This window comes from Lissotriton vulgaris, chromosome 5, assembly GCF_964263255.1.
Source record: "Lissotriton vulgaris chromosome 5, aLisVul1.2, whole genome shotgun sequence".
In the NCBI taxonomy this organism is placed as follows: Eukaryota; Metazoa; Chordata; class Amphibia; order Caudata; family Salamandridae; genus Lissotriton; species Lissotriton vulgaris.
The window spans coordinates 27,166,075-27,190,162 of record NC_141693.1 but is presented as its reverse complement, the minus strand read 5'-3'; positions in this window follow the sequence as shown (position 1 = coordinate 27,190,162).

Below are 24,088 nucleotides of genomic sequence, written 5' to 3'. Positions count from 1 at the left end.
CCTGTTTACGCAACCGATAATTTGTTTTCCCTTAGAGAAGTGGAAATTGCAATCAGTTCTGTGAAATGTGGGAGGGCGCCAGGACCAGACGGGATTCCCCCTGACATTTTCAAATACGATGTGACTAGATGGGCAAGGTATACCTTCCTTGTAGCAAATGCCCTAGCGAAGGGGGAAGTGGTCCCAGACCTTTGGAAAGGCGCAACTATTATCCCTATTCACAAGAAGGGTGATCGTTCACTGCCTGCCAACTATAGGCCTATAAGCCTAATAGCTACCATGCAGAAAGTAGTTGGGAGAATGGTAACAAACCAGCTTATGGACTGGGTTGATGACAACAACGCCCTTTCTCCATACCAAGCTGGATTCAGGCGAGCAACCAGTACCATCGACCAGGTTTTCCGCTTCACTATATTGCGGTGGAAGACTGTTACACTAGGAAGGGGCTGTCTGTACGTCGCATTTGTCGACCTGCGGGCGGCATTCGACCTAGTCCCCCGGTTCAAGTTATGGTTGGTCCTGCAAAAGATGGGGATTCCTGCTGATCTGCTTACACTAATCATGCGATTGCATGAATCCAACTTTGCAAGAGTCCAGTGGGGTGGAAATGGGGAGACAACCCCGGACTTCCCAGTGGAAAGGGGTGTCCGACAAGGCTGTTCCATGGCCCCTTTACTCTTCTCGTTATTTATTAACGGGATTGTGGAGAGAATGTTGAAGGCTAGCGTAGACGCCCCGTCGTTAGCGGACACCAGGGTTCCGATCCTGATGTTCGCTGACGACACCCTTATCTTGTCTAAGACCCCTGCAGGGTTGCAACGTGCACTAAACATTTTCGATGCTTTTTGCACAGAGCATGGGCTAGAAGTGAACGTGGGAAAAACAAAATTAATGGCCTTCTCCCCAGGTCGTAGGAAGTATCCCAAGGTAACCTTAAACAACAGCAGGCTAGACACTGTCGCAGAATTCACGTATCTGGGAGTACAGATTGCAGAGGGCGTTGGCTGGACGCATCATTTGGATAAAGTGGTCTTAAAACACCAACAGATCTCAGGTGCTTTAAGGGGGGAACACCGTAAATCTAAGACAAAACCTATTAAACCCGCAATTATAGTGTATGACGCGAAGGTCTTGGGTGCCACATTATATGGCGCAGAGTTATGGGCTTGGAATAATCTTGTGGCTCTACAGACTTCAGAGAATAAGTTCTTGCGAGGGATCACAGGACTTCCACAGAGCACCCCCTTAATCCCATTGTTTTTGGAGCTGGGTAGGCGTCCTATTGCCGACAAAGCCCGATTGCGCCCCGTTCTTTACTGGAGACGTCTCTGGACGACTCCAGAATTTAGACAATATGCGGAAGATTTTCTTTGGATAATCCAGGAAGACAGCTTCCATAAGATAAAATGGCTAAAAAACCTGAAGGCCATGCTAGTTAACTTAGGGTTTTCAAATCTTTGGAATAACCCTGTGGGAGAAATATTCCCAAGTAAAGAAGCCCTCAAAGAACAATATTGGGATTGGGTGGGTGGCAATCTGCTGAAAGACGCCAGGGCCGACTCTATGGCTGGTCGCTTCCTGGAGACAAAAATCTTTCCTGTCCTAGAAAACTACTGGGATACCATCACGGTACCAATGGACAGGAAACTCGTCTTTCAGTTAAGATCCGGATCTATCCCCTTAAAGAAACTGACAGCTGGCTGGCATAGACCAACCAATAATTTATGTCCAGCATGTGAAAATGCAGAGGAGAGCGTAGGCCATTTCTTATTTGTATGTCAAGCTTATTCTGTACCGAGGAGGAAATGGCTTACGCCTGTATGTAAAAACCTGGGGACACGCGACAGCGCAGTGGCTTTAAGAATCCTATGTACAACAACTCAGGATTCGATAGTAATAGGGGTAGCCAAATACCTGGGTTGGGCTTGGGCAATTAGACGACGATCTCTGGGGGGAATTAGGTAATCAGGTTTTCCTTTTAATTATGACTTATGTAATACTATTTATCATAAATGGTTTTTGTATGTAATACTGTGTGAGCTGCACTCCACGTTTAATGAATTTTTATCTGTAATTGTGTATTGTGTAATTGTTTTAAATTTTATGTGCTTTTATGAGATTTGTCTCGAATAAAGCTTATACAAACAAACAAACAAAATAAATAAATAAATAAATGCAGTGACATCACAGGAGAGGAGGTGCAATGACATCACAGGAGAGGAGGTGCAGTGACATCACAGGAGAGGGGGGAGTGCAGTGACATCACAGGAGAGGAGGTGCAATGACATCACAAGAGAGGAGGTGCAGTGACATCACAGGAACGGGAGTGCAGTGACATCACAGGAGCGGGAGTGCAGTGACATCACAACGGGAGTTCAATGACGTCACTGGAGCGGGAGTGCAGTGACATCACAGGAGCGGGAGTGCAGTGACATCACAACTGGAGTGCAGTGACATCACAAGGGGAGTGCAGTGACAACACAGGAGAGGAAGTGCAGTGACATCACAGGAGAGGAGGTGCAATGACATCACAGGAGAGGAGGTGCAGTGACATAATAAGAGAGGGGGTGCAGTGACATAATAAGAGAGGAGGTGCAGTGACATAATAAGAGAGGGGTGCAATGACATCACAGGAGAGGAGGTGCAGTGACATCAGAAGAGAGGAGGTGCAGTGACATCTCAAGAGAGGAGGTGCAATGACATCACAGGAGAGCAGGTGCAATGACATCACTGGAGAGGAGGTGAAGTGACATCACAGGAGAGAAGGTGCAGTGACATCACAGGAGAGGAGGTGCAATGACATCACAGGAGAGGGGGTGCAATGACATCACAGGAGAGGAGGTGCAGTGACATCACAGGAGTGGAGGTGCAGTGACATCACAGGAGAGGAGGTGCAGTGACATCACAAGATAGGAGGTGCAGTGACATCACAAGAGAGGAGGTGGAGTGACATCACAGGAGAGGAGGTGCAGTGACATCACAAGAGAGAAGGTGCAATGACATCACAAGAGAGGAGGTGCAATGACATAACAAAAGAGGAGGTGCAATGACATCACAGATGAGGAGGTGCAGTGACATCACAGGAGAGGAGGTGCAGTGACATCACAGGAGCGGGAGTGCAGTGACATCACAACGGGAGTTCAATGACGTCACTGGAGCGGGAGTGCAGTGACATCACAGGAGCGGGAGTGCAGTGACATCACAACTGGAGTGCAGTGACATCACAAGGGGAGTGCAGTGACAACACAGGAGAGGAGGTGCAGTGACATCACAGGAGAGGAGGTGCAATGACATCACAGGAGAGGGGGTGCATTGACATCACAGGAGAGGAGGTGCAGTGACATCACAGGAGAGGAGGTGCAGTTACATCACAAGAGAGGAGGTGCAGTGACATCACAGGAGAGGAGGTGCAGTGACATCACAGGAGAGGAGGTGCAGTGACATCACAAGAGAGGAGGTGCAATGACATCACAAGAGAGGCGGTGCAATGACATCACAGGAGAGGAGGTGCAGTGACATCACAGGAGAGGAGGTGCAGTGACATCACAAGAGAGGAGGTGCAGTCCCATCACAGGAGAGGAGGTGCAGTGACATCACAGGAGAGGAGGTGCAGTGACATCACAAGAGAGGAGGTGCAATGACATCACAAGAGAGGAGGTGCAATGACATCACAGGAGAGGGGGTGCAGTGACATCACAAGAGAGGAGGTGCAATGACATTACAGGAGAGGGGGTGCAATGACATCACAAGAGAGGAGGTGCAATGACATCACAGAAGAAGAGGTGCAGTGACATCACAGGAGAGGAGGTGCAATGACATCACAGGAGAGGAGGTGCAGTGACATCACAGGAGAGGAGGTGCAGTGACATCACAAGAGAGGAGGTGCAATGACATCACAAGAGAGGAGGTGCAATGACATCACAGGAGAGGGGGTGCAGTGACATCACAAGAGAGGAGGTGCAATGACATTACAGGAGAGGGGGTGCAATGACATCACAGGAGAGGGGGAGTGCAGTGACATCACAGGAGAGGAGGTGCAATGACATCACAAGAGAGGAGGTGCAGTGACATCACAAGAACGGGAGTGCAGTGACATCACAGGAGCGGGAGTGCAGTGGCATCGCAACTGGAGTGCAGTGACATCACAGGAGCGGGAGTGCAGTGACATCACAACGGGAGTTCAATGACGTCACTGGAGCGGGAGTGCAGTGACATCACAGGAGCGGGAGTGCAGTGACATCACAACTGGAGTGCAGTGACATCACAAGGGGAGTGCAGTGACAACACAGGAGAGGAGGTGCAGTGACATCACAGGAGAGGAGGTGCAATGACATCACAGGAGAGGGGGTGCATTGACATCACAGGAGAGGAGGTGCAGTGACATCACAGGAGAGGAGGTGCAGTTACATCACAAGAGAGGAGGTGCAGTGACATCACAGGAGAGGAGGTGCAGTGACATCACAGGAGAGGAGGTGCAGTGACATCACAAGAGAGGAGGTGCAATGACATCACAAGAGAGGCGGTGCAATGACATCACAGGAGAGGAGGTGCAGTGACATCACAGGAGAGGAGGTGCAGTGACATCACAAGAGAGGAGGTGCAGTCCCATCACAGGAGAGGAGGTGCAGTGACATCACAGGAGAGGAGGTGCAGTGACATCACAAGAGAGGAGGTGCAGTCCCATCACAGGAGAGGAGGTGCAATGACATCAAAAGAGAGGAGGTGCAATGACATCACAGAAGAGGGGGTGCAGTGACATCACAAGAGAGGAGGTGCAATGACATTACAGGAGAGGGGGTGCAATGACATCACAAGAGAGGAGGTGCAATGACATCACAGAAGAAGAGGTGCAGTGACATCACAGGAGAGGAGGTGCAATGACATCACAACAGAGGAGGTGCAATGACATCACAGGAGAGGGGGTGCAGTGACATCACAAGAGAGGAGGTGCAATGACATTACAGGAGAGGGGGTGCAATGACATCACAAGAGAGGAGGTGCAATGACATCACAGAAGAAGAGGTGCAGTGACATCACAGGAGAGGAGGTGCAATGACATCACAGGAGAGGAGGTGCAGTGACATCACAGGAGAGGGGGAGTGCAGTGACATCACAGGAGAGGAGGTGCAATGACATCACAAGAGAGGAGGTGCAGTGACATCACAGGAACGGGAGTGCAGTGACATCACAGGAGCGGGAGTGCAGTGACATCACAGGAGCGGGAGTGCAGTGGCATCGCAACTGGAGTGCAGTGACATCACAGGAGCGGGAGTGCAGTGACATCACAACGGGAGTTCAATGACGTCACTGGAGCGGGAGTGCAGTGACATCACAGGAGCGGGAGTGCAGTGACATCACAACTGGAGTGCAGTGACATCACAAGGGGAGTGCAGTGACAACACAGGAGAGGAGGTGCAGTGACATCACAGGAGAGGAGGTGCAATGACATCACAGGAGAGGGGGTGCATTGACATCACAGGAGAGGAGGTGCAGTGACATCACAGGAGAGGAGGTGCAGTTACATCACAAGAGAGGAGGTGCAGTGACATCACAGGAGAGGAGGTGCAGTGACATCACAGGAGAGGAGGTGCAGTGACATCACAAGAGAGGAGGTGCAATGACATCACAAGAGAGGCGGTGCAATGACATCACAGGAGAGGAGGTGCAGTGACATCACAGGAGAGGAGGTGCAGTGACATCACAAGAGAGGAGGTGCAGTCCCATCACAGGAGAGGAGGTGCAGTGACATCACAGGAGAGGAGGTGCAGTGACATCACAAGAGAGGAGGTGCAGTCCCATCACAGGAGAGGAGGTGCAATGACATCAAAAGAGAGGAGGTGCAGTGACATCACAGGAGAGGCGTTGCATTGACGCTCAGAAGAGGTCGCTCCCCACGCTCCCAAGGCTTTGTGGTATCGTAGCGCTTTCAAGCTGATTTGTGGTATCGTAGCGCTTTCAAGCCTATTTAGACCACCGCGTCTGCGCTCCGCTCGCTCCATTGCTGCCATTGCCTGTATTGTAGATTGTCATTTGTACTGCTACATATTATACTGCTCGCATTGCTCTGCTCGCATTAATTTTAAAAGTTATTTATGCCCGATTGTTGGACAGGCCCCATGAAGAGCTCGCTCCCTCCCCGCATGACCGGGCCCAGATACCGGCTCTCCCAGTGCTACCCACAGAAGCACCCCGCAACCCGTCTCCTGCGGGACGCCTGCTCCCGGATATCTATGTATCACTGGCCCGGGCCACCGTCAGCACCATTGCCCAGACCAACCGCCATCTTGGACACTGCACCACGAGGCCGCGTGGCCTCAGCTCGACCCTAACCCTGGGCCTGGCCAGGCCTCGCCATCCCGGCACCACCATCCACCCAGGAGGTGAACGGACCACTTGGCGGGTCAATGGGAGGAAGAAGCGTTGATGGCTCTCCCCCACCAGGTGCCGATCGCGCCCAGCCTCCCCGGGCGCTGGCTCCACCCCCCTGCTGGGTGTCTGGACTCCCTCATCCCGGACCTCTCGACCTCCAAGTGCGAGGGCCCGGACATCAAAGGGCGCCAGACCTATAACTGAGGCAGCCCCAGAGCAGAAAGGTAGTTGTATCCTGGAGTCGAGAGACACCGTGAAGAACTCATCCTTGACGGACTGCTGGCGCTGCCGCAGCCCTGCCCTGTGAACTGTCGTCCTGCCTGCTGGCGCTGCCGCGGCCTTCTGCAACCTTCATCCTCGTGGGACCTGCTGGCGCTGCCGCGGACCGTTGTACCTACCGCCTTCATAGGAGCCTGCTGGCGCTGCCGCGGCCCGTCCTCCTAGAACACCGAGTTCGAGGATTGGGAGCTACCCCTCATATCATCGCCTCTACCAGATTGGTAATAAGACTGTCCCGCTACCCCGTTTCCCATCCAAGAGACTAGACTCGAGGGGACCCCTGAGTCCTGACCTCCTTGTACCATTCTACCGTATCTAAAGATCGCCTATAAAGACGTTAAACCCTATCTTTGTGTGGTGTACATCTGTGGGGGGGAAGTTACTCGTCTGTACGATCGCTGGAGACGGCTCTCCCCGGAGACCTCTCCCCTTGTCCTCGGCCGACCCTCCAGGTCCCGTCTAACATTGGTGGCCAGCGGCGCGATCCGAATCAACGCGTACGTACAGAGAGTGACTCACCCCACGACTAAACCACAATGACAACCAGAGAGAGCGCAGAAAAATTCCAGATGGACAAATTGGAAGAATACAACCATCGTGAGTTGAAACAATTTTGCATCGAACTAGGCATTGCTACCACTGGTCTGAGCACGAAAGACGATTTCAAGCACGCCATTGAGTCTTGGGCAGAAACCGGGGCCGTCAGACCCCCGGACCAAAACATTGCAGCATCAGAGAAGAACACCACTGCTCCCGAAGAGTGAAGAACGGGTCTCTCGCAGGAAGAGATCCAAGAGAGAGAAAGAAGCAGACTACATGAGTTAGAAATGGTACGGCTTAAAATGGACGGTGAACTAAAACTAGCCGAACAAAAACTGAACTTAGAACATCTGCGGCTCCGAGAAGAGCGGGAAGAAAAACAGAGACAAAGAGAACTTGAAGAAAAGAGACTAGCATACGAACACGAGCGCAAACTGGCAGAGTTAGACCTACGGAAGCAAAACAAAGACCTGGGGGTGCCCGAGCAACCGCGCACCCCAGGAGCGACAGAACCAAAGGTCCACATCCCCAAGGATGTCGTCCGAGAGTATTTCCGAAACGACGACATCCAACAGTGGTTCAAGGCCTACGAGATCGCCATGACCTCCCACCGGATCGATCGAAGTGACTGGGGAGCCGGTCTATGGGGGAGGTTCGTCAATGAAGGCCGCGATGCCCTGTTACAGCTCCCAGACCATCTAATGACGTCCTATGACCACATGAAGGCTGCCCTCCTCACTCGATATGGGCTTACACCCGAAATGTACCGCCAGAGGTTCCGAGACTGCACCCGAATCTCGGGTACAACGTGGGTGGAATATGTGAATTATTTCAGCCGAGCCTTCGAGGGTTGGATCAAGGGGAGCCACGTAACGACCTACGAGCAACTCTTTAATTTCATTGTGTGGGAGCATCTCTCCAACAACTGCTTCGTCGAGCTCAGGCAGCACCTCCTCGACAGTAAATTGACTGATCCACGGCAGCTCGCCGCCGAGGCTGACCGATGGGAGAGCACCCGGGTAGGCCGGAGTGGGCCGCCCGAACAGAACAGGAACAACCAAGGTCAGCACCGTCCCCGAGGAGGAGGAGGAGGCCTGGGACGGGGAAGAGACACCGTCCCGGCCGCTCCCGCTATCAGCACCCCGCCCCCGGCCAGCCGGGGCAACCCCCCGATGCGCCCGGGGTTCCGAGCCAATGTCACCTGTCACCGATGCCAGCGAGTCGGCCACTACGCCAATGATCCGAATTGCCCAAAGAACCAGACCCCGGGGGTCCGCCAGGTAGCTGCCGTCGCCCTGGGAGAAGAGCAAATCTCCGAAGAACAAGAAGAATACGAACAAGCACAACAAGAGTGGGAACCGGCCGCCATGGTTCTAGCGTGCCTAGGGGGAAGAGACATGATCCCGCGGGCTCCCCTACCCGCCAACACCAGAAAATACAGTCAGTGGGTGAACATTAATGGACGCAGGGCTGAAGCCCTACGTGACACGGGGGCCAGTGTGACGGCCGTCCGCTGTCACCTGGTGACCCCAGAACAGATCCTGCCGAACATTCTCTGCCCCGTCCGTTCAGCCGACAATTCTGAGAGTCTGTGTCGGATGGCCTGCGTCCCCTTCGAATGGGGAGGAGTCTCCGGCATGTTGAAGGTGGCGGTCCGAGATGATGCCCCCGTGGACTGTCTCCTAGGGAATGACCTCGAGAGTTCCCCCTGGGCCGCCATGGAAAGAAGAGAGCACCTGGGGATGTTGGGCCTCCCGGACTGGGCGTGCATAACCACCCGGTCCATGGCCGCCCGTGCCATCCCCCAACCTGAAGAACCAGAATGGCCAGCACCTCCTCCCCCGATCGCTCCAGTGGGGGACACCGACCATACCGACCCCCCAGAGCAAACCACAGAAAGGCTCGCTCAGCTCCAGGACCTTCCCGACCTGGCTCAGTGGCGTCAAGAAGGAGGGCCCACCCAGGAACAGTTCCGTCAAGAGCAGAAGACATGTCCCTCCCTCGAGGGACTACGACAACAAGCCCTCGCCCAGAGCGCGGGAGATACCGCCGGAGCCCATTGGATCTATTGGGACAACGACCTATTGTATAGTGAACAGAGAATCGCGGAGTTAGGGGCCAGTCGAGTGTTGGTGGTGCCCCTCCGTTTTAGAGACTTCCTGTTGAATTTGGCCCACGATGTCCCTCTGGCTGGACACTTGGGACAGGACAAAACCTACAGTCGCCTGGTGACCCACTTTTTTTGGCCAAAGATGAGAAATGACGTCCTCAACCACTGCCGGTCCTGCCCCACGTGCCAGGCCAGCGGGAAGAGCGGCCGCAAACTCAAAGCACCCCTGCAACCCTTCCCGGTGGTTACCACCCCGTTCGAAAGGGTGGGAATAGACATTGTGGGGCCCCTGGACCCCCGAACAGCACAAGGACATCGGTTCATCCTGGTACTGGTGGACCACGCCACCCGCTACCCCGAGGCTGTTCCCCTGCGAACTGTAACCGCCCCAGTGGTCGGCCGGGCCTTAATGGGGATCTTCTCCCGGGTGGGCTTCCCCCGAGAAGTCGTCAGCGACCGAGGCACAAACTTTATTTCAAAATATATGAAATCCCTCTGGCAACAGTGCGGGGTCACCTACCGATTCACGACCCCCTATCACCCTCAAGGCAACGGACTAGTCGAGCGGTTCAACCGCACCCTCAAGGGGATGATCGGGGGTTTGGAAGAGCCTCTCCGTCGCCAGTGGGATGTGCTACTCCCGTGCCTCCTCTTCGCCTATCGAGAAGTCCCCCAGAAGTCCCTCGGCTTCAGCCCTTTCGAACTCTTGTACGGACACCCTGTTCGAGGGCCCCTCAGCCTAGTCAAAGAAGGTTGGGAGATGGCCCCCCTGAAGACCCCTCCAGACGTCTTCAAGTACCTCCTGGCCCTACGCAATCAGACCAGGCGATTCAGAGAAATAGCAAAAGCGAATCTTGAGGCCAGTCAGGAGGACATGAAGAAATGGTACGATCAAAATGCCTCCTCCATCGAATTCGAACCGGGCCAACAAGTATGGGTGATGTCCCCCACCGAACCGTGTGCCTTGCAGGACAAGTGGACGGGGCCCTTCAAGGTAATCGAGCGCAAGAGCCCCGTCACCTATCTCATCGATATGGAACCTCCCCGGAACCCCCTCCGGGTCCTCCACGCCAACAGACTCAAACCCCACTTTGTACGCTCGGAGCTCAGCCTACTGATGGCTACAGACAGTGGGGCGGAAGAAGACTCCGAGCCGCTCCCTGACCTCCTGAGGACCCGGGAGAAAGATGGTTCAGTGGACGGGGTCCGACTCTCAGATGCCCTCACCCCGGAACAGCGTCAGGATTGCCGGGGCCTCCTGCTGCAATTCGCGACCCTGTTTTCCCTCACCCCAGGGGTCACCCCCTGGTGCCTGCACGACGTGGACACTGGGGACAGTCCCCCTATCAGACATCGGGCGTACCGCGTACCAGATCGGGTACGTGCCTGCATCCAAGAGGAAGTGTCAAGAATGCTCACGCTCGGGGTCATCGAGCCCTCAGACAGCCCCTGGGCCAGCCCGGTCGTGCTGGTCCCCAAAGCTGCAGCCCCGGGCTCCACTCCTGAGCTCCGGTTCTGCATCGACTATCGGGGTCTGAATGCTGTCACCAGAACCGACGCCCATCCTATCCCCCGAGCAGATGAACTGATCGACCGCATGGGGGCGGCCCGCTACCTGAGTATCTTCGATCTGACAGCGGGCTACTGGCAGATCGGCCTCACCCCCAGGGCCCAGGAGCGATTAGCTTTCTCCACCCCGGATGGACACTACCATTTCACGGTGATGCCATTCGGCATGAAAAACGCTCCAGCCACCTTTCAACGGCTGGTGAACCAGGTGTTGGCGGGCCTCGAAGAGTTCAGCGCCGCCTACCTGGACGATATCGCGGTGTACAGCCGCCACTGGTCAGACCACCTCCGCCACCTCCGAGAGGTCCTGCAGGCCCTCCAACAGGCCGGCCTCACAATCAAGGCCAGCAAGTGCCAAATTGGCCAGGGGTCCGTGACCTACCTCGGACACCAAGTGGGAAGCGGTCTGGTGGCCCCCCTCCAGCTCAAGATCGCTGCCATCCAGTCCTGGCAGCCCCCCGTCACCCAAACCGAGGTACGAGCCTTCCTGGGGCTCACTGGATATTACCGAAGGTTTGTGAAGGATTATGGCAGCATTGTGGGGCCCCTCACAGAACTCACATCCAAGAACTGCCCAAAAACAGTCAACTGGACTCCCGAATGTCAAGCGGCCTTCGAGAAGCTGAAGGCCGCCATGTGCACCGCCCCTGTGCTCCAGGCCCCCGACTACAGCCGCGAGTTCATCGTTCAGACTGATGCCTCGGACCATGGCATTGGGGCCGTCCTCTCCCAACTGAACGCCGAAGGAGTCGACCAACCAGTGGCCTTCATCAGCAGACACCTACTGGCCCGAGAACAGCGCTGGAGCACCATCGAGCGGGAAGCCTTTGCAGTAGTGTGGGCCCTTAAGAAACTCCGGCCCTACCTCTTCGGTACCCCCTTCCGGGTGCAAACAGATCATCGCCCCCTGCAATGGTTGATGCAGATGCGGGGGGAGAATCCCAAACTATTGCGATGGTCCATCTCCCTGCAGGGGATGGACTTCACTGTGGAGCATCGCCCTGGCCAAGACCACGCCAACGCGGATGGCCTGTCCCGCTTTTTCCGCCTCGACGAGGAGAGTCCCCAAGAGGATGGGTGACTCTCCCCGCCTTCAGCTGGGGGGGACGCATGTTGGACAGGCCCCATGAAGAGCGCGCACCCTCCCTGCATGACCGGGCCCAGATACCGGCTCTCCCAGTGCTACCCACAGAAGCACCCCGCAACCCGTCTCCTGCGGGACGCCTGCTCCCGGATATCTATGTATCACTGGCCCGGGCCACCGTCAGCACCATTGCCCGGACCAACCGCCATCTTGGACACTGCACCACGAGGCCGCGTGGCCTCAGCTCGACCCTAACCCTGGGCCTGGCTAGGCCTCGCCATCCCGGCACCACCATCCACCCAGGAGGTGAACGGACCACTTGGCGGGTCAATGGGAGGAAGAAGCGTCGATGGCTCTCCCCCGCCAGGTGCCGATCGCGCCCAGCCTCCCCGGGCGCTGGCTCCACCCCCCTGCTGGGTGTCTGGACTCCCTCATCCCGGACCTCTCGACCTCCAAGTGCGAGGGCCCGGACATCAAAGGGCGCCAGACCTATAACTGAGGCAGCCCCAGAGCAGGAAGGTAGTTGTATCCTGGAGTCGAGAGACACCGTGAAGAACTCATCCTTGACGGACTGCTGGCGCTGCCGCAGCCCTGCCCTGTGAACTGTCGTCCTGCCTGCTGGCGCTGCCGCGGCCTTCTGCAACCTTCATCCTCGTGGGACCTGCTGGCGCTGCCGCGGACCGTTGTACCTACCGCCTTCATCGGAGCCTGCTGGCGCTGCCGCGGCCCGTCCTCCTAGAACACCGAGCTCGAGGATTGGGAGCTACCCCTCATATCATCGCCTCTACCAGATTGGTAATAAGACTGTCCCGCTACCCCCTTTCCCATCCAAGAGACTAGACTCGAGGGGACCCCTAAGTCCTGACCTCCTTGTACCATTCTACCGTATCTAAAGATCGCCTATAAAGACGTTAAACCCTATCTTTGTGTGGTGTACATCTGTGGGGGGGAAGTTACTCGTCTGTACGATCGCTGGAGACGGCTCTCCCCGGAGACCTCTCCCCTTGTCCTCTGCCGACCCTCCAGGTCCCGTCTAACACCGATTGTGCCTCTGCCCATACCTAGGAGTCACCTCAGATTGTGCCCCAGTCTCGCCCTGTTTCGCTTTCTTTTTGTTGCTTCCATTTTGTTGTTGTTGTGCCTCCCAGCCCGGCTCTCCACCCCGCTCCCGCCTCCCAGCTGCTCCTCCCTCGCCCCACCCCCCTCCACTATCCACATATGACAGATGCTTCTGCGCGCAGCGTTCACGTGCAGCGGTCGTGCCCCATGCGCGTCGAAGGTGCGCCAAAGGTAAGCCCATCTACGCCCGTCCGCGTCTGGACCGCGCCCAGAGCCATACCCCTGGCCCCCGCAAACTCCTCTCCACCCGCATAACGTACGACTCCGCTACCCTCTCAGCACTCAACCCCGGCCGATTCCCAAACTGCTACCTAGCCGCCCCAGGACACACCCATGGATCCTTCACCTGCCACTCCTGCAAGTTCAACTGCATCAGGACCCACACCAAATCCACGGACTCCAAACAGAGCCCCGACACTAACCACCTGAATTGCATCCTACTCAACACCCGCTCGGTCCACAGACACACCACTGAACTTTGGAACCTTCTCGACACCACATCGCCGGACGTCGCCTTTCTCACAGAAACATGGATGAACGCCTCATCAGCTCCCGACATCGCCATTGCCATCCCGGACGGCTACAAGATCATCCGAAAGGACAGCATCAACCAAACAGGAGGAGGAATCGCCATCGTGCATAAGAACACCATCCGCATCACAACCAGCTCCGATGACAACCTCACAACCGCCGAACACCTTCACTTCCAGATTCACACCGACCCTAAGACCACACTCAGAGGCACCCTCATCTACAGACCACCTGGACCCCGCACACAATTCTGCGAAGACATCACTGACTTCATCAGCCCTAACGCCCTCCCCTCCGAGGAATACTTTCTACTGGGAGACCTCAACTTCCACCTGGAAAAGAATATGGACAGCAACACCACCACCCTTCTAGACAACCTCGCCAATCTCGGACTCAAACAACTGGTTGACACCCCCACCCACCTTGCCGGGCACACGCTCGACCCAATCTTCACCTCCAGCAAGCACATCTCCTTTAATCACACCACAACTCTCCATTGGACGGACCACAGCTGCATTCACTTCAACTACAAAAAGACTACAACCCACAACCACTCACAACCAATCCCCCGGAGAAACTGGAACAAAATTACCACCGACCAGCTCTTCACATCGCTTCACCAATACCCTCCTGCAAAATCATCGGACCCAAACCTAGCAGCCAACAACCTCACACAATGGATCACCCACAGCGCTGACAAATTAGCACCCTTGAAAAACCATCAAATCAGACAAGGCAATAAAAAAGCCCCCTGGTTTAATGACGACCTTAAGAAATCCAAGAAGATCTGTCGTACCCTCGAGAAAGCCTGGCGAAAAAACCCAACCACTGACAACCTGCTCACCTTCAAGAACGCCACCCGCAAACACCACCAACTAATCCGATCCACCAAGAAATCAGCATTTAAGGATCCACTCGACAACAACGCCCACAACCGCAAAGAACTATTCAACATCGTCAAAGAGTTTACCAACCCCACCGCCGGCACCAACGACATCACTCCCTCCCAAGACCTCTGCGACTCTCTAGCCTCGTTTTTCCACAACAAAATCGCTGACATACATAACAGCTTTGGAGACCAACCCACCCCCCCTACCTGTGAACTAGAACCCCCCTCCAACAACCTATGCGCCTTGGACCCAATCACCACTGAAGACACCATCCGCCTGATGAACACCATTCACTCAGGATCACCAACCGACCCATGTCCCCACCACATTTTCAACAAAGCAAACTCCATTATCGCACCCCATCTCCGAGACGTAATCAACTGCTCCCTCAACTCCGCCACCTTCCCGGAAAGCTGGAAACATGCCGAACTCAGCGCCCTCTTGAAGAAACCTACAGCAGACCCCACTGAACTTAAGAATTACCGCCCCATCTCTCTCCTCCCATTCCCTGCCAAAGTCATTGAGAAAGCTGTCAACAGCCAACTCGCCGCCTTCCTCGAATCCAACAAATCCGTCGACCCCTCACAGTTCGGATTCCGAGCCAAACACAGCACCGAGACCGCCCTCATCGCAGCAACAGACGACATTCGAACTCTACTGGACAACGGAGAAACTGCTGCCCTCATTCTACTTGACCTCTCCGCAGCCTTCGACACAGTCTGTCATAGCACCCTTATACAACGCCTCAACAACGTCGGAATACAAGGAAAAGCCTTGGACTGGATCATCTCGTTCCTCGCCGGAAGAACCCAGAGAGTCCGCCTCCCCCCTTTTAAATCAAAGGCCACTGAAGTCATCTGCGGCATACCCCAAGGTTCTTCACTCAGTCCCACCCTCTTCAACGTATACATGAGTCCCCTCGCATCCATTGCGCGCCAATACAACCTCAACATCATCTCCTACGCAGACGACACCCAGCTAATCCTCTCCCTCACCAAAGACCCAAACACCGCAAAAACCAACCTACACGAAGGGATGAAAGAAGTAGCCGATTGGATGAAGAACAGCTGTTTAAAATTGAACTCGGACAAAACGGAAGTCCTCATCTTAGGATCATCCCCCTCCGCCTGGGACGACTCATGGTGGCCACCGTCCCTAGGAACCGCACCCATACCAACAGACCACGCACGTAACCTGGGCTTTATCCTGGACTCCTCCCTCTTGATGACCAGACAAGTCAACGCCGTCACATCATCATGCTTCAACATCCTACGTATGCTCAAAAGAATCTTCAGTTGGATCCCCACCGAAACAAGAAAGACGGTCACCCATGCACTGGTCACTAGCCGATTGGACTACGGAAACACCCTTTACGCCGGAACAACAGCCAAACTACAGAAGAAGCTCCAACGCATCCAAAACGCCTCAGCCAGACTCATCCTAGACACCCCCCGCCAGGCTCACATTTCCGGTCACCTGAAAGACCTCCACTGGCTCCCCGTCAACAAGAGAATAACATTCCGCCTCCTCACCCACGCACACAAAGCCCTCTACGACCTAGGACCCGAATACCTCAACTCGCACCTGTCCTTTTACACCCCCACCCGCCAACTTCGATCGTCCAATCAAGCCCTCGCTGCAATTCCACGCATCCAAAGATCCACCATGGGAGGAAGATCCTTCTCCTACTAAGCGGCCAAGACCTGGAATTCTCTCCCTACCCACCTTCGCCTTACACAGAACCACCTCTCCTTCAGAAAACAACTAAAAACTTGGATATTTGATAAATAAAGCTCCCCCCCCCCTCCCTCAAGCGCCTTGAGACCCTCTGGGTGAGTAGTGCGCTATACAAATTTATACTTGACTTGACTAGGATGTGCAGTGACATCACAGGAGAGGAGGTGCAGTGACATCACAGGAGAGAAGGTGCAGTGACATCACAGGAGAGGGGGTGCAATGACATCACAGGAGAGGAGGTGCAGTGACATCACAGGAGAGGAGGTGCAGTGACATCACAGGAGAGGAGGTGCAGTGACATCACAAGAGAGGAGGTGCAGTGACATCACAAGAGAGGAGGTGCAGTGACATCACAGGAGAGGAGGTGCAATGACATCACAAGAGAGGAGGTGCAATGACATAACAAAAGAGGAGGTGCAATGACATCACAGATGAAGAGGTGCAGTGACATCACAGGAGAGGAGGTGCAGTGACATCACAGGAGAGGAGGTGCAGTGACATCACAAGAGAGGAGGTGCAATGACATCACAAGAGAGGAGGTGCAATGACATCACAGGAGAGGAGGAGCAGTGACATCACAGGAGAGGAGGTGCAGTGACATCACAGGAGAGGAGGTGCAGTGACAACACAGGAGAATTGGTGCAGTGACATCACAAGAGAGGAGGTGCAATGACATCACAAGAGAGGAGGTGCAATGACATCACAGGAGAGGGGGTGCAGTGACATAACAAGAGAGGAGGTGCAATGACATCACAAGAGAGGAGGTGCAATGACATTACAGGAGAGGGGGTGCAGTGACATCACAAGAGAGGAGGTGCAATGACATCACAAGAGAGGAGGTGCAATGACATCACAGGAGAGGAGGTGCAGTGACATCACAGGAAAGGATGTGCAATGACATCACAGGAGAGGAGGTGCAGTGATATCACAGGAGAGGAGGTGCAGTGACAACACAGGAGAATTGGTGCAGTGACATCACAAGCGAGGAGGTGCAATGACATCACAAGAGAGGAGGTGCAATGACATCACAGGAGAGGGGGTGCAGTGACATCACAAGAGAGGAGGTGCAATGACATCACAAGAGAGGAGGTGCAATGACATTACAGGAGAGGGGGTGCAATGACATCACAAGAGAGGAGGTGCAATGACATCACAAGACAGGAGGTGCAATGACATCACAGAAGAGGAGGTGCAATGACATCACAGGAGAGGAGGTGCAGTGACATCACAGGAGAGGGGGGAGTGCAGTGACATCACAGGAGAGGAGGTGCAATGACAACCCAAGAGAGGAGGTGCAGTGACATCACAGGAACAGGAGTGCAGTGACATCGCAACTGGAGTGCAGTGACATCACAGGAGCAGGAGTTCAGTGACATCACAACGGGAGTTCAATGACGTCACTGGAGCGGGAGTGCAGTGACATCACAGGAGCGGGAGTGCAGTGACATCACAATTGGAGTGCAGTGACATCACAAGGAGAGTGCAGTGACAACACAGGAGAGGAGGTGCAATGACATCACAGGTGAGGAAGTGCAGTGACATCACAGGAGAGGGAGTGCAGTGACATTACAACGGGAGTGTAGCGACATCACAGGAGTGGGAGTGCAGTGACATCACAGGGGCGGGAGTGCAGTGACATCACAGGAGCGAGAGTGCAGTGACATCACACCTGGAGGCGGATGAGTGCAGGTGCTGGGCAGGGTTATAGGCGGGGCCAGTGGGACCCGCAGCGGACCAAAGGCACAGGCACTCACTCACCTCCTACACTGTTTGCTGCCCTCAGGGGACCTGCACTGGGCCACTTGATGCTGGACACTACCGGAGAGTCACCATTGACCCGTTGACATCAGGGACTACACTCCCCAGCAGCCTTTGCTGCTGAGACGCTGAGAAAACGCTGTTGGCAACAGGAGGCACATAAGGAGTGCCGCGGGTTCCGCAGCGCGGGAGCCCATTCCAGCTCAGCAATCACTCACCTCCTACGCTGTCTGCTGCCCTCAGGGGGCCTGCACTGGGCCACCTGATGCTGGATGCTGCTGGGGAGTCGCCATTGTCCCGTTGACATCAGGGACTACACTCCCCAGAAGCCTTTGCTGCTGAGACGCCGGGAACACGCTGTTGGCACCAGGAGGCACATAAGGAGAGCCGCGGGCTACCGCAGCTCGGGAGCCCATTCCAGCTCAGCACTCACTCACCTCCTACGCTGTCTGCTGCCCTCAGGGGACCTGCACTGGGCCACCTGATGCTGGACGCTGCCGGGGAGTCGCCATTGTCCCGTTGACATCAGGGACTACACTCCCCAGCAGCCTTTGCTGCTGAGACGCCGGGAACATGCTGTTGGCGCCAGGAGGCGCATAAGGAGAGCCGCGGGATTCTGCAGCGCGGGAGCCCATTCCAGCTCAGCACTCACTCACCTCCTACGCTTTTTGCTGCCCTCAGGGGACCTGCACTGGGCCACTTGATGCTGGACGCTGCCGGGGAGTCGCCATTGTCCCGTTGACATCAGGGACTACACTCCCCAGCAGCCTTTGCTGCTGAGACGCCGAGAAAACGCTGTTGGCACCAGAAGGCACATAAGGAGTGCCGTGGGCTACCGCAGCGCGGGAGCCCATTCCAGCTCAGCAATCACTCACCTCCTACGCTGTCTGCTGCCCTCAGGGAGCCTGCACTGGGCCACCTGATGCTGGACGCTGCCGGGGAGTCACCATTGTCCCGTTGACATCAGGGACTACACTCCCCAGAAGCCTTTGCTGCTGAGACGCCGGGAACACGCTGTTGGCACCAGGAGGCACATAAGGAGAGCCGCGGGCTACCACAGCGCGGGAGCCCATTCCAGCTCAGCACTCACTCACCTCCTACGCTGTCTGCTGCCCTCAGGGGGCCTGCACTGGGCCACCTGATGCTGGACGCTGCCGGGGAGTCGCCATTGTCCTGTTGACATCAGGGACTACACTCCCCAGAAGCCTTTGCTGCTGAGACGCCGGGAACACGCTGTTGGCACCAGGAGGCACATAAGGAGAGCCGCGGGCTACCACAGCTCGGGAGGCCATTCCAGCTCAGCACTCACTCACCTCCTACGCTGTCTGCTGCCCTCAGGGGACCTGCACTGGGCCACCTGATGCTGGACGCTGCCGGGGAGTCGCTATTGTCCCGTTGACATCAGGGACTACACTCCCCAGCAGCCTTTGCTGCTGAGACGCCGGGAATACGCTGTTGTCGCCAGGAGGCGCATAAGGAGAGCCGCAGGCTCCGGCAGCGTGGGATGCGCGCGTGCCCGGGCAAAGCCCGGGCCAAGGACGGGCCCGTCCGCACCCGTCAGCAACCAAAAGAGGCCGGGCTGGGCCATCCCCCTTCTATTTGACTTCTACTATAGGTAAGCGGACACTTCTTTGCTCCCAAGAGCAGGAGGGGGGGGGGGAAAGTGAAAGTTCCCAGGAAATTGGCCACTATTATTTCATACTTAACCTCGGCTGTGGGAGCATTGAACATGCAGAAAGGGTACTGGGGTTGGGCACGAGTGAAGACCAAGCAGTTGGGACTTTTACATCTGACTCTGTGATAAAAAATCCTGTCCCACTGGAGCGGCTTGTCCTTTTAACATCTCCAACTAGCGCCCATAAAACGTCTTGCAATTCTACTGAGGCATGGGACCTGAGGAATGTAATTAAAATTTCTTTTCCAGCCCAGGTGTTGGCACCCAAAGGGCAGCCTCACAAGCAAAACATTGTGAAAAAGAAACCAACTAGGAGATTGTGTAAACGGGACAGAGGCTCAAAAAGTAATAGCTCGGCCCAAGGGCCTGCTGCAACCAAACCTTTAGATGTGACCGTGCGGGACATGGTGGAGGAAATTTTTACATCTCGTTTGGAGTCGGTTCTGACCAGCGTTGCAAAAGACATTATTGACACAATGAATATTTGTGTAGCTGGTATATTGGAAAAATGTGAATGCATTAACTCTTTTCTAACAGCGTCTGTGAGAATTTGGCCTGGTATATGGTGATCACTATTCTAGTGAGCACCTTGCACCAGTCCAAACGACCCTCATGGTGATTGGTTGCAAGTCAACCTTATACACCAGCTATCCTAGGGGTAGCATGGACAAAAGCAGTCTTAGGCTAAACTCAAGAGGGCATGTGAAGCCATCTGTTTTACCATATGCAATCCTTTAAAATACCAAATGAAAGGACACCACACAAGTTATATATTACAAAATATATGTATTTATTTCTAGAATAATCCCCTTGACTCTTTATGAGCACAGGAGCACAAGCGTTAAACAAAGAACACAGTATAACATACAATAAGCTGCACAATTATGGATAGGCCGGGTGGCCACTCAAACCATATATTAAGAAAGTGGTATAAGTACCACGTCACGAACAATGAACAGGCTGGGCCTACACTGGACTAACGAAGGTTAGGTCGGGAGAGGCCCACAGGATACGGGTGCAGAGTCTATAGGCAACCGCGTTTACCATACAAGTCAATGGTGCGTAAAAATCAGAAGGTGTTAGGTTTCGGAGACTTCCGACTGGACTAGAACTTAGCCACTTAAAACTAGGACACTAGAGGTGTACGCCACTATAGGAGCACCGGAGTTATATTGTTACCTCACCCACAGGATGCGGGTGCATAGGTGCCAAAGTGTGTCGGGTTTCGTCGTGAAGTTCTATGGAGCCTGGAGGAAAAGATGCTGCAGGCGGCCAGAAGAGAAGAGTCCGGTTGGATCCAAGGGTGGATCGAAGATGTAGAGTACCTGAAAGCAGAGGGGACAGAGTTCAGGTCACTAGCCAGTGACCAGCGAGGAACCAGGAAGGAACCAGGCGATGTCGGGTTGCAATCAGGTGATGTCTAGGTGTTTTTCTCCGCTGCCACGTCGACCAGGAAGGATCGAGGATGACCAGCTGGTGAACACTTGCTGTCCCACGAAGGCTCTTGATGTCGGCGGTGTCGGTACTCGATTTGGAATCACCAAGCCTTGGCAAAGGCAACCCACGCAGGACTCGAAGATGTCTTCTAGATCGGATGGGGAAGGTCAGATCGATGCCTCCTTTTCAGGGGAACTGGGGCCAATATGGAGAAACCAGACCAGCAGTGTAGTTTTGAGGTTTCTTGGTCACAGAGGCCACTAGCCAACGGGCAAGCAACCGGAAAACGCGTCAAGCAGGAAAAGTGCGAAAGGGCCCCACGCAGCACTCAGAGAGTGTGGAGAGGTGACCTTTAGAGCACAGGCTGCTCGGGGCTGGGGCTTCTCAAACCCCAAAGCACAACGTCGAGGGTGCCTCGGGAGCTGCGCTGAAAGCACTTCGTTGACTTTTCAAGATGGCCGGTCCCACGTCTCTCGCCGCCTCAACGGGTCTAAGCTTTGCTAGGACTGTGGATCGGGCTGTTGGAAGTCTGGGAGTTCAGGTCTTGTCGGTCTCTGTCGTTCGAGCTCCGGCGGGAGCAACGGCAAAAAAAATCTTGACGCGCTGATGGTGCCTGCTTGCACAGGGTGGCCACTCCTTGACCACAAGGGAGATTCTTCAGTCTTCTACGTTGAGTAGGTTGTCGAAGGGTCCAGAGTTTCGTTTCAAAGTTTCAGTCAGGATGATCTAATGCATTGGCACAGCTCCTACCTTTATTCCAAATCTAGGGGCTGGATCAGCTGCTAGGTCCCTCCTATGGGTGGGACCCAGGAAGGGGGTGGTTACACCCCTTTCCCTTTGTCCAGTTTTGCACCAGAGCTGGGGCTGGAGTGTCCCAGCACCGGTTTTAACTGGACTTTGCATGGGACGCCTTGTGCGCCCCAGGCAGTGCCTAGTTTCATTCAGCCCTCCCTGCCCCAATCCACTATCTCCTGTCTGGGGTGGTGTAACACCTCCCTGTGACAGGCTACCATTTGTCCAGGCCTCCTCTGCCGGAGTTTTGGTCAGCAGCAGGAGGCCAGACTTGTCTCTGTGGCAGCAGCATCCATTTTGTGATGCTGAGGCTCTGGTTAGATTTAACCGCATTTAAGCAAAATAACATGTCTTCTCCCTCTAGAAGGGTGGAATGCTACCCCCGGCGCCAGAACTGGCGAGGGGGTAGTATTCCAAAGCGTATGACACCTTACACGACATGTTTTGATAAAGCCAAACCAAAGTTAGCAAGTAACCGCGAGGATTATAATGCACTTAAGAGTATATGGTGTGGCAATATCCCAGAACAGATAAGGGAGTTGGTCCCGAAAGCTGCAGACAGGCTCAGCTCATGCTAGAGCACCATCTCACATAAAACCAAGCACTCTGCCTCCAGGATTGTTAAGGCCTGCCACAGGAGTGACTTATAGGTGTATATGTGTCCAGATATAGGTTTAGATATAGGTATACTATATCTAAGCAAGGGGTGATTACACCACCTTGCCCCAGCTGAGTGATCAGCCAGTTTTGTCATTTTGGATTGCCAGCAAGGGGTGGCAAAAGATATGCTGCAGCCCCTGGTAGGCCTTGGATGCACCTATGCCCTGGGAACCTATAGTACACTGTACAGGGGCTGATAAGGTGGCCCAATATCCAATTGGAGATGTATATAAGGTACATGGAGTCCATTTTACAGAGAGAGCAGATAGCCTGAAACCCTGATTAGCAGGATCCCAGGCCAACTAAGTCGAAAACCAGCTAAACACCAGGCAAAACATCTGGGGTAACCATAGTCAGGTATCCACCTTCCTACATAACCTCCCCCCCCCAAACGAAAGGAGATAAGGCTAGCCTTGACCAGGTAAGCCTATATTGCCTAAGTGGCAATATAAGGAAGTACCTGCACTAGCATGGTTACCCCCTGTCTCATGGTCCACTAAGCAATCCCTCACCCTAGGGATATCAGAGGGTCTCCACCATAGGGAATCACTACCTGTGGTGTGTTTTGGCCAAGTAAAAGGCTGGTGTGGGAATGGAGTATTGAAGTGAGGCTCCACTAATGTTGGGCTCAGCTTCCTCCAATCACTATCCACCACGGATGCCGTTCTTTCCACAGCTGAGTTGCACTGTGCTCTCAGGGTCAACCTCTTGCTACCTAACGCTGGAGGCTGGGTCCCTTTTGTTGGCTTACTGGAGGGACAGGTCAGGTTTGGGGCCTTTGGGTCCCATGTTTGGCTGTGCCCAACAGTGTCCATCTGGGGGAGGCTCCTAACTAAATGTAAGGGAGATCCCTCAGGAGTTTATAACGTTTTCACCTTGCTAGGGCTGCTAGCTTTGGTGCCCCTAATCTGCTGATGGGGTGGTTCTCTTGGACAGGGGGCCCTTTGGGGTTCACCACTGGCATCCCTGACCTCCACAGCCCTGGGCTGACTGAGGCAGGGTAGAGAGGGGCAGGATACCTGCTCCAGACTGGGTCCCACCTTGGAAGGGTCCACTGACATCAGGGGCTCTGTCAGGCTAGGCCTGACTACCTCTGGGGCAGTTTCTTCACAAGGGATAAGATCAGTTCCCTGAGGAGGCTGATCCTTTCCTAAAGTCTGGTGGGAGGGAGATGTCTCTTCCTTCTCAATGCTCTCTGTCTGAGTGGAGTGATCCATAGTTTCAGGCTTCACAACAGATGAATCTGTTTGAGTTTGGGCTGTGGCAATCACAGCCCCACCAACCTTTTCAGGAAGGGACTCAGTTTGGGCATGGGCTGTTACCATCACAGCCCTGCCAACCTGTTCAGGGAAGGAATCTGCTTGAGATTGGTCTGTGACTGGCACAGCCCTCCTGACCTTTTCAGGAAGGACATCTTGGATTGGGGCTGTGGCCATCACAGCCCCACTAACCTTTCCATGGAGATTTACCATTTTAAAATGGGTTTCTTGCTCTACCTCAGCCAGGGCTGAGATCTCCAGATCATTCCCCAGTAGGCA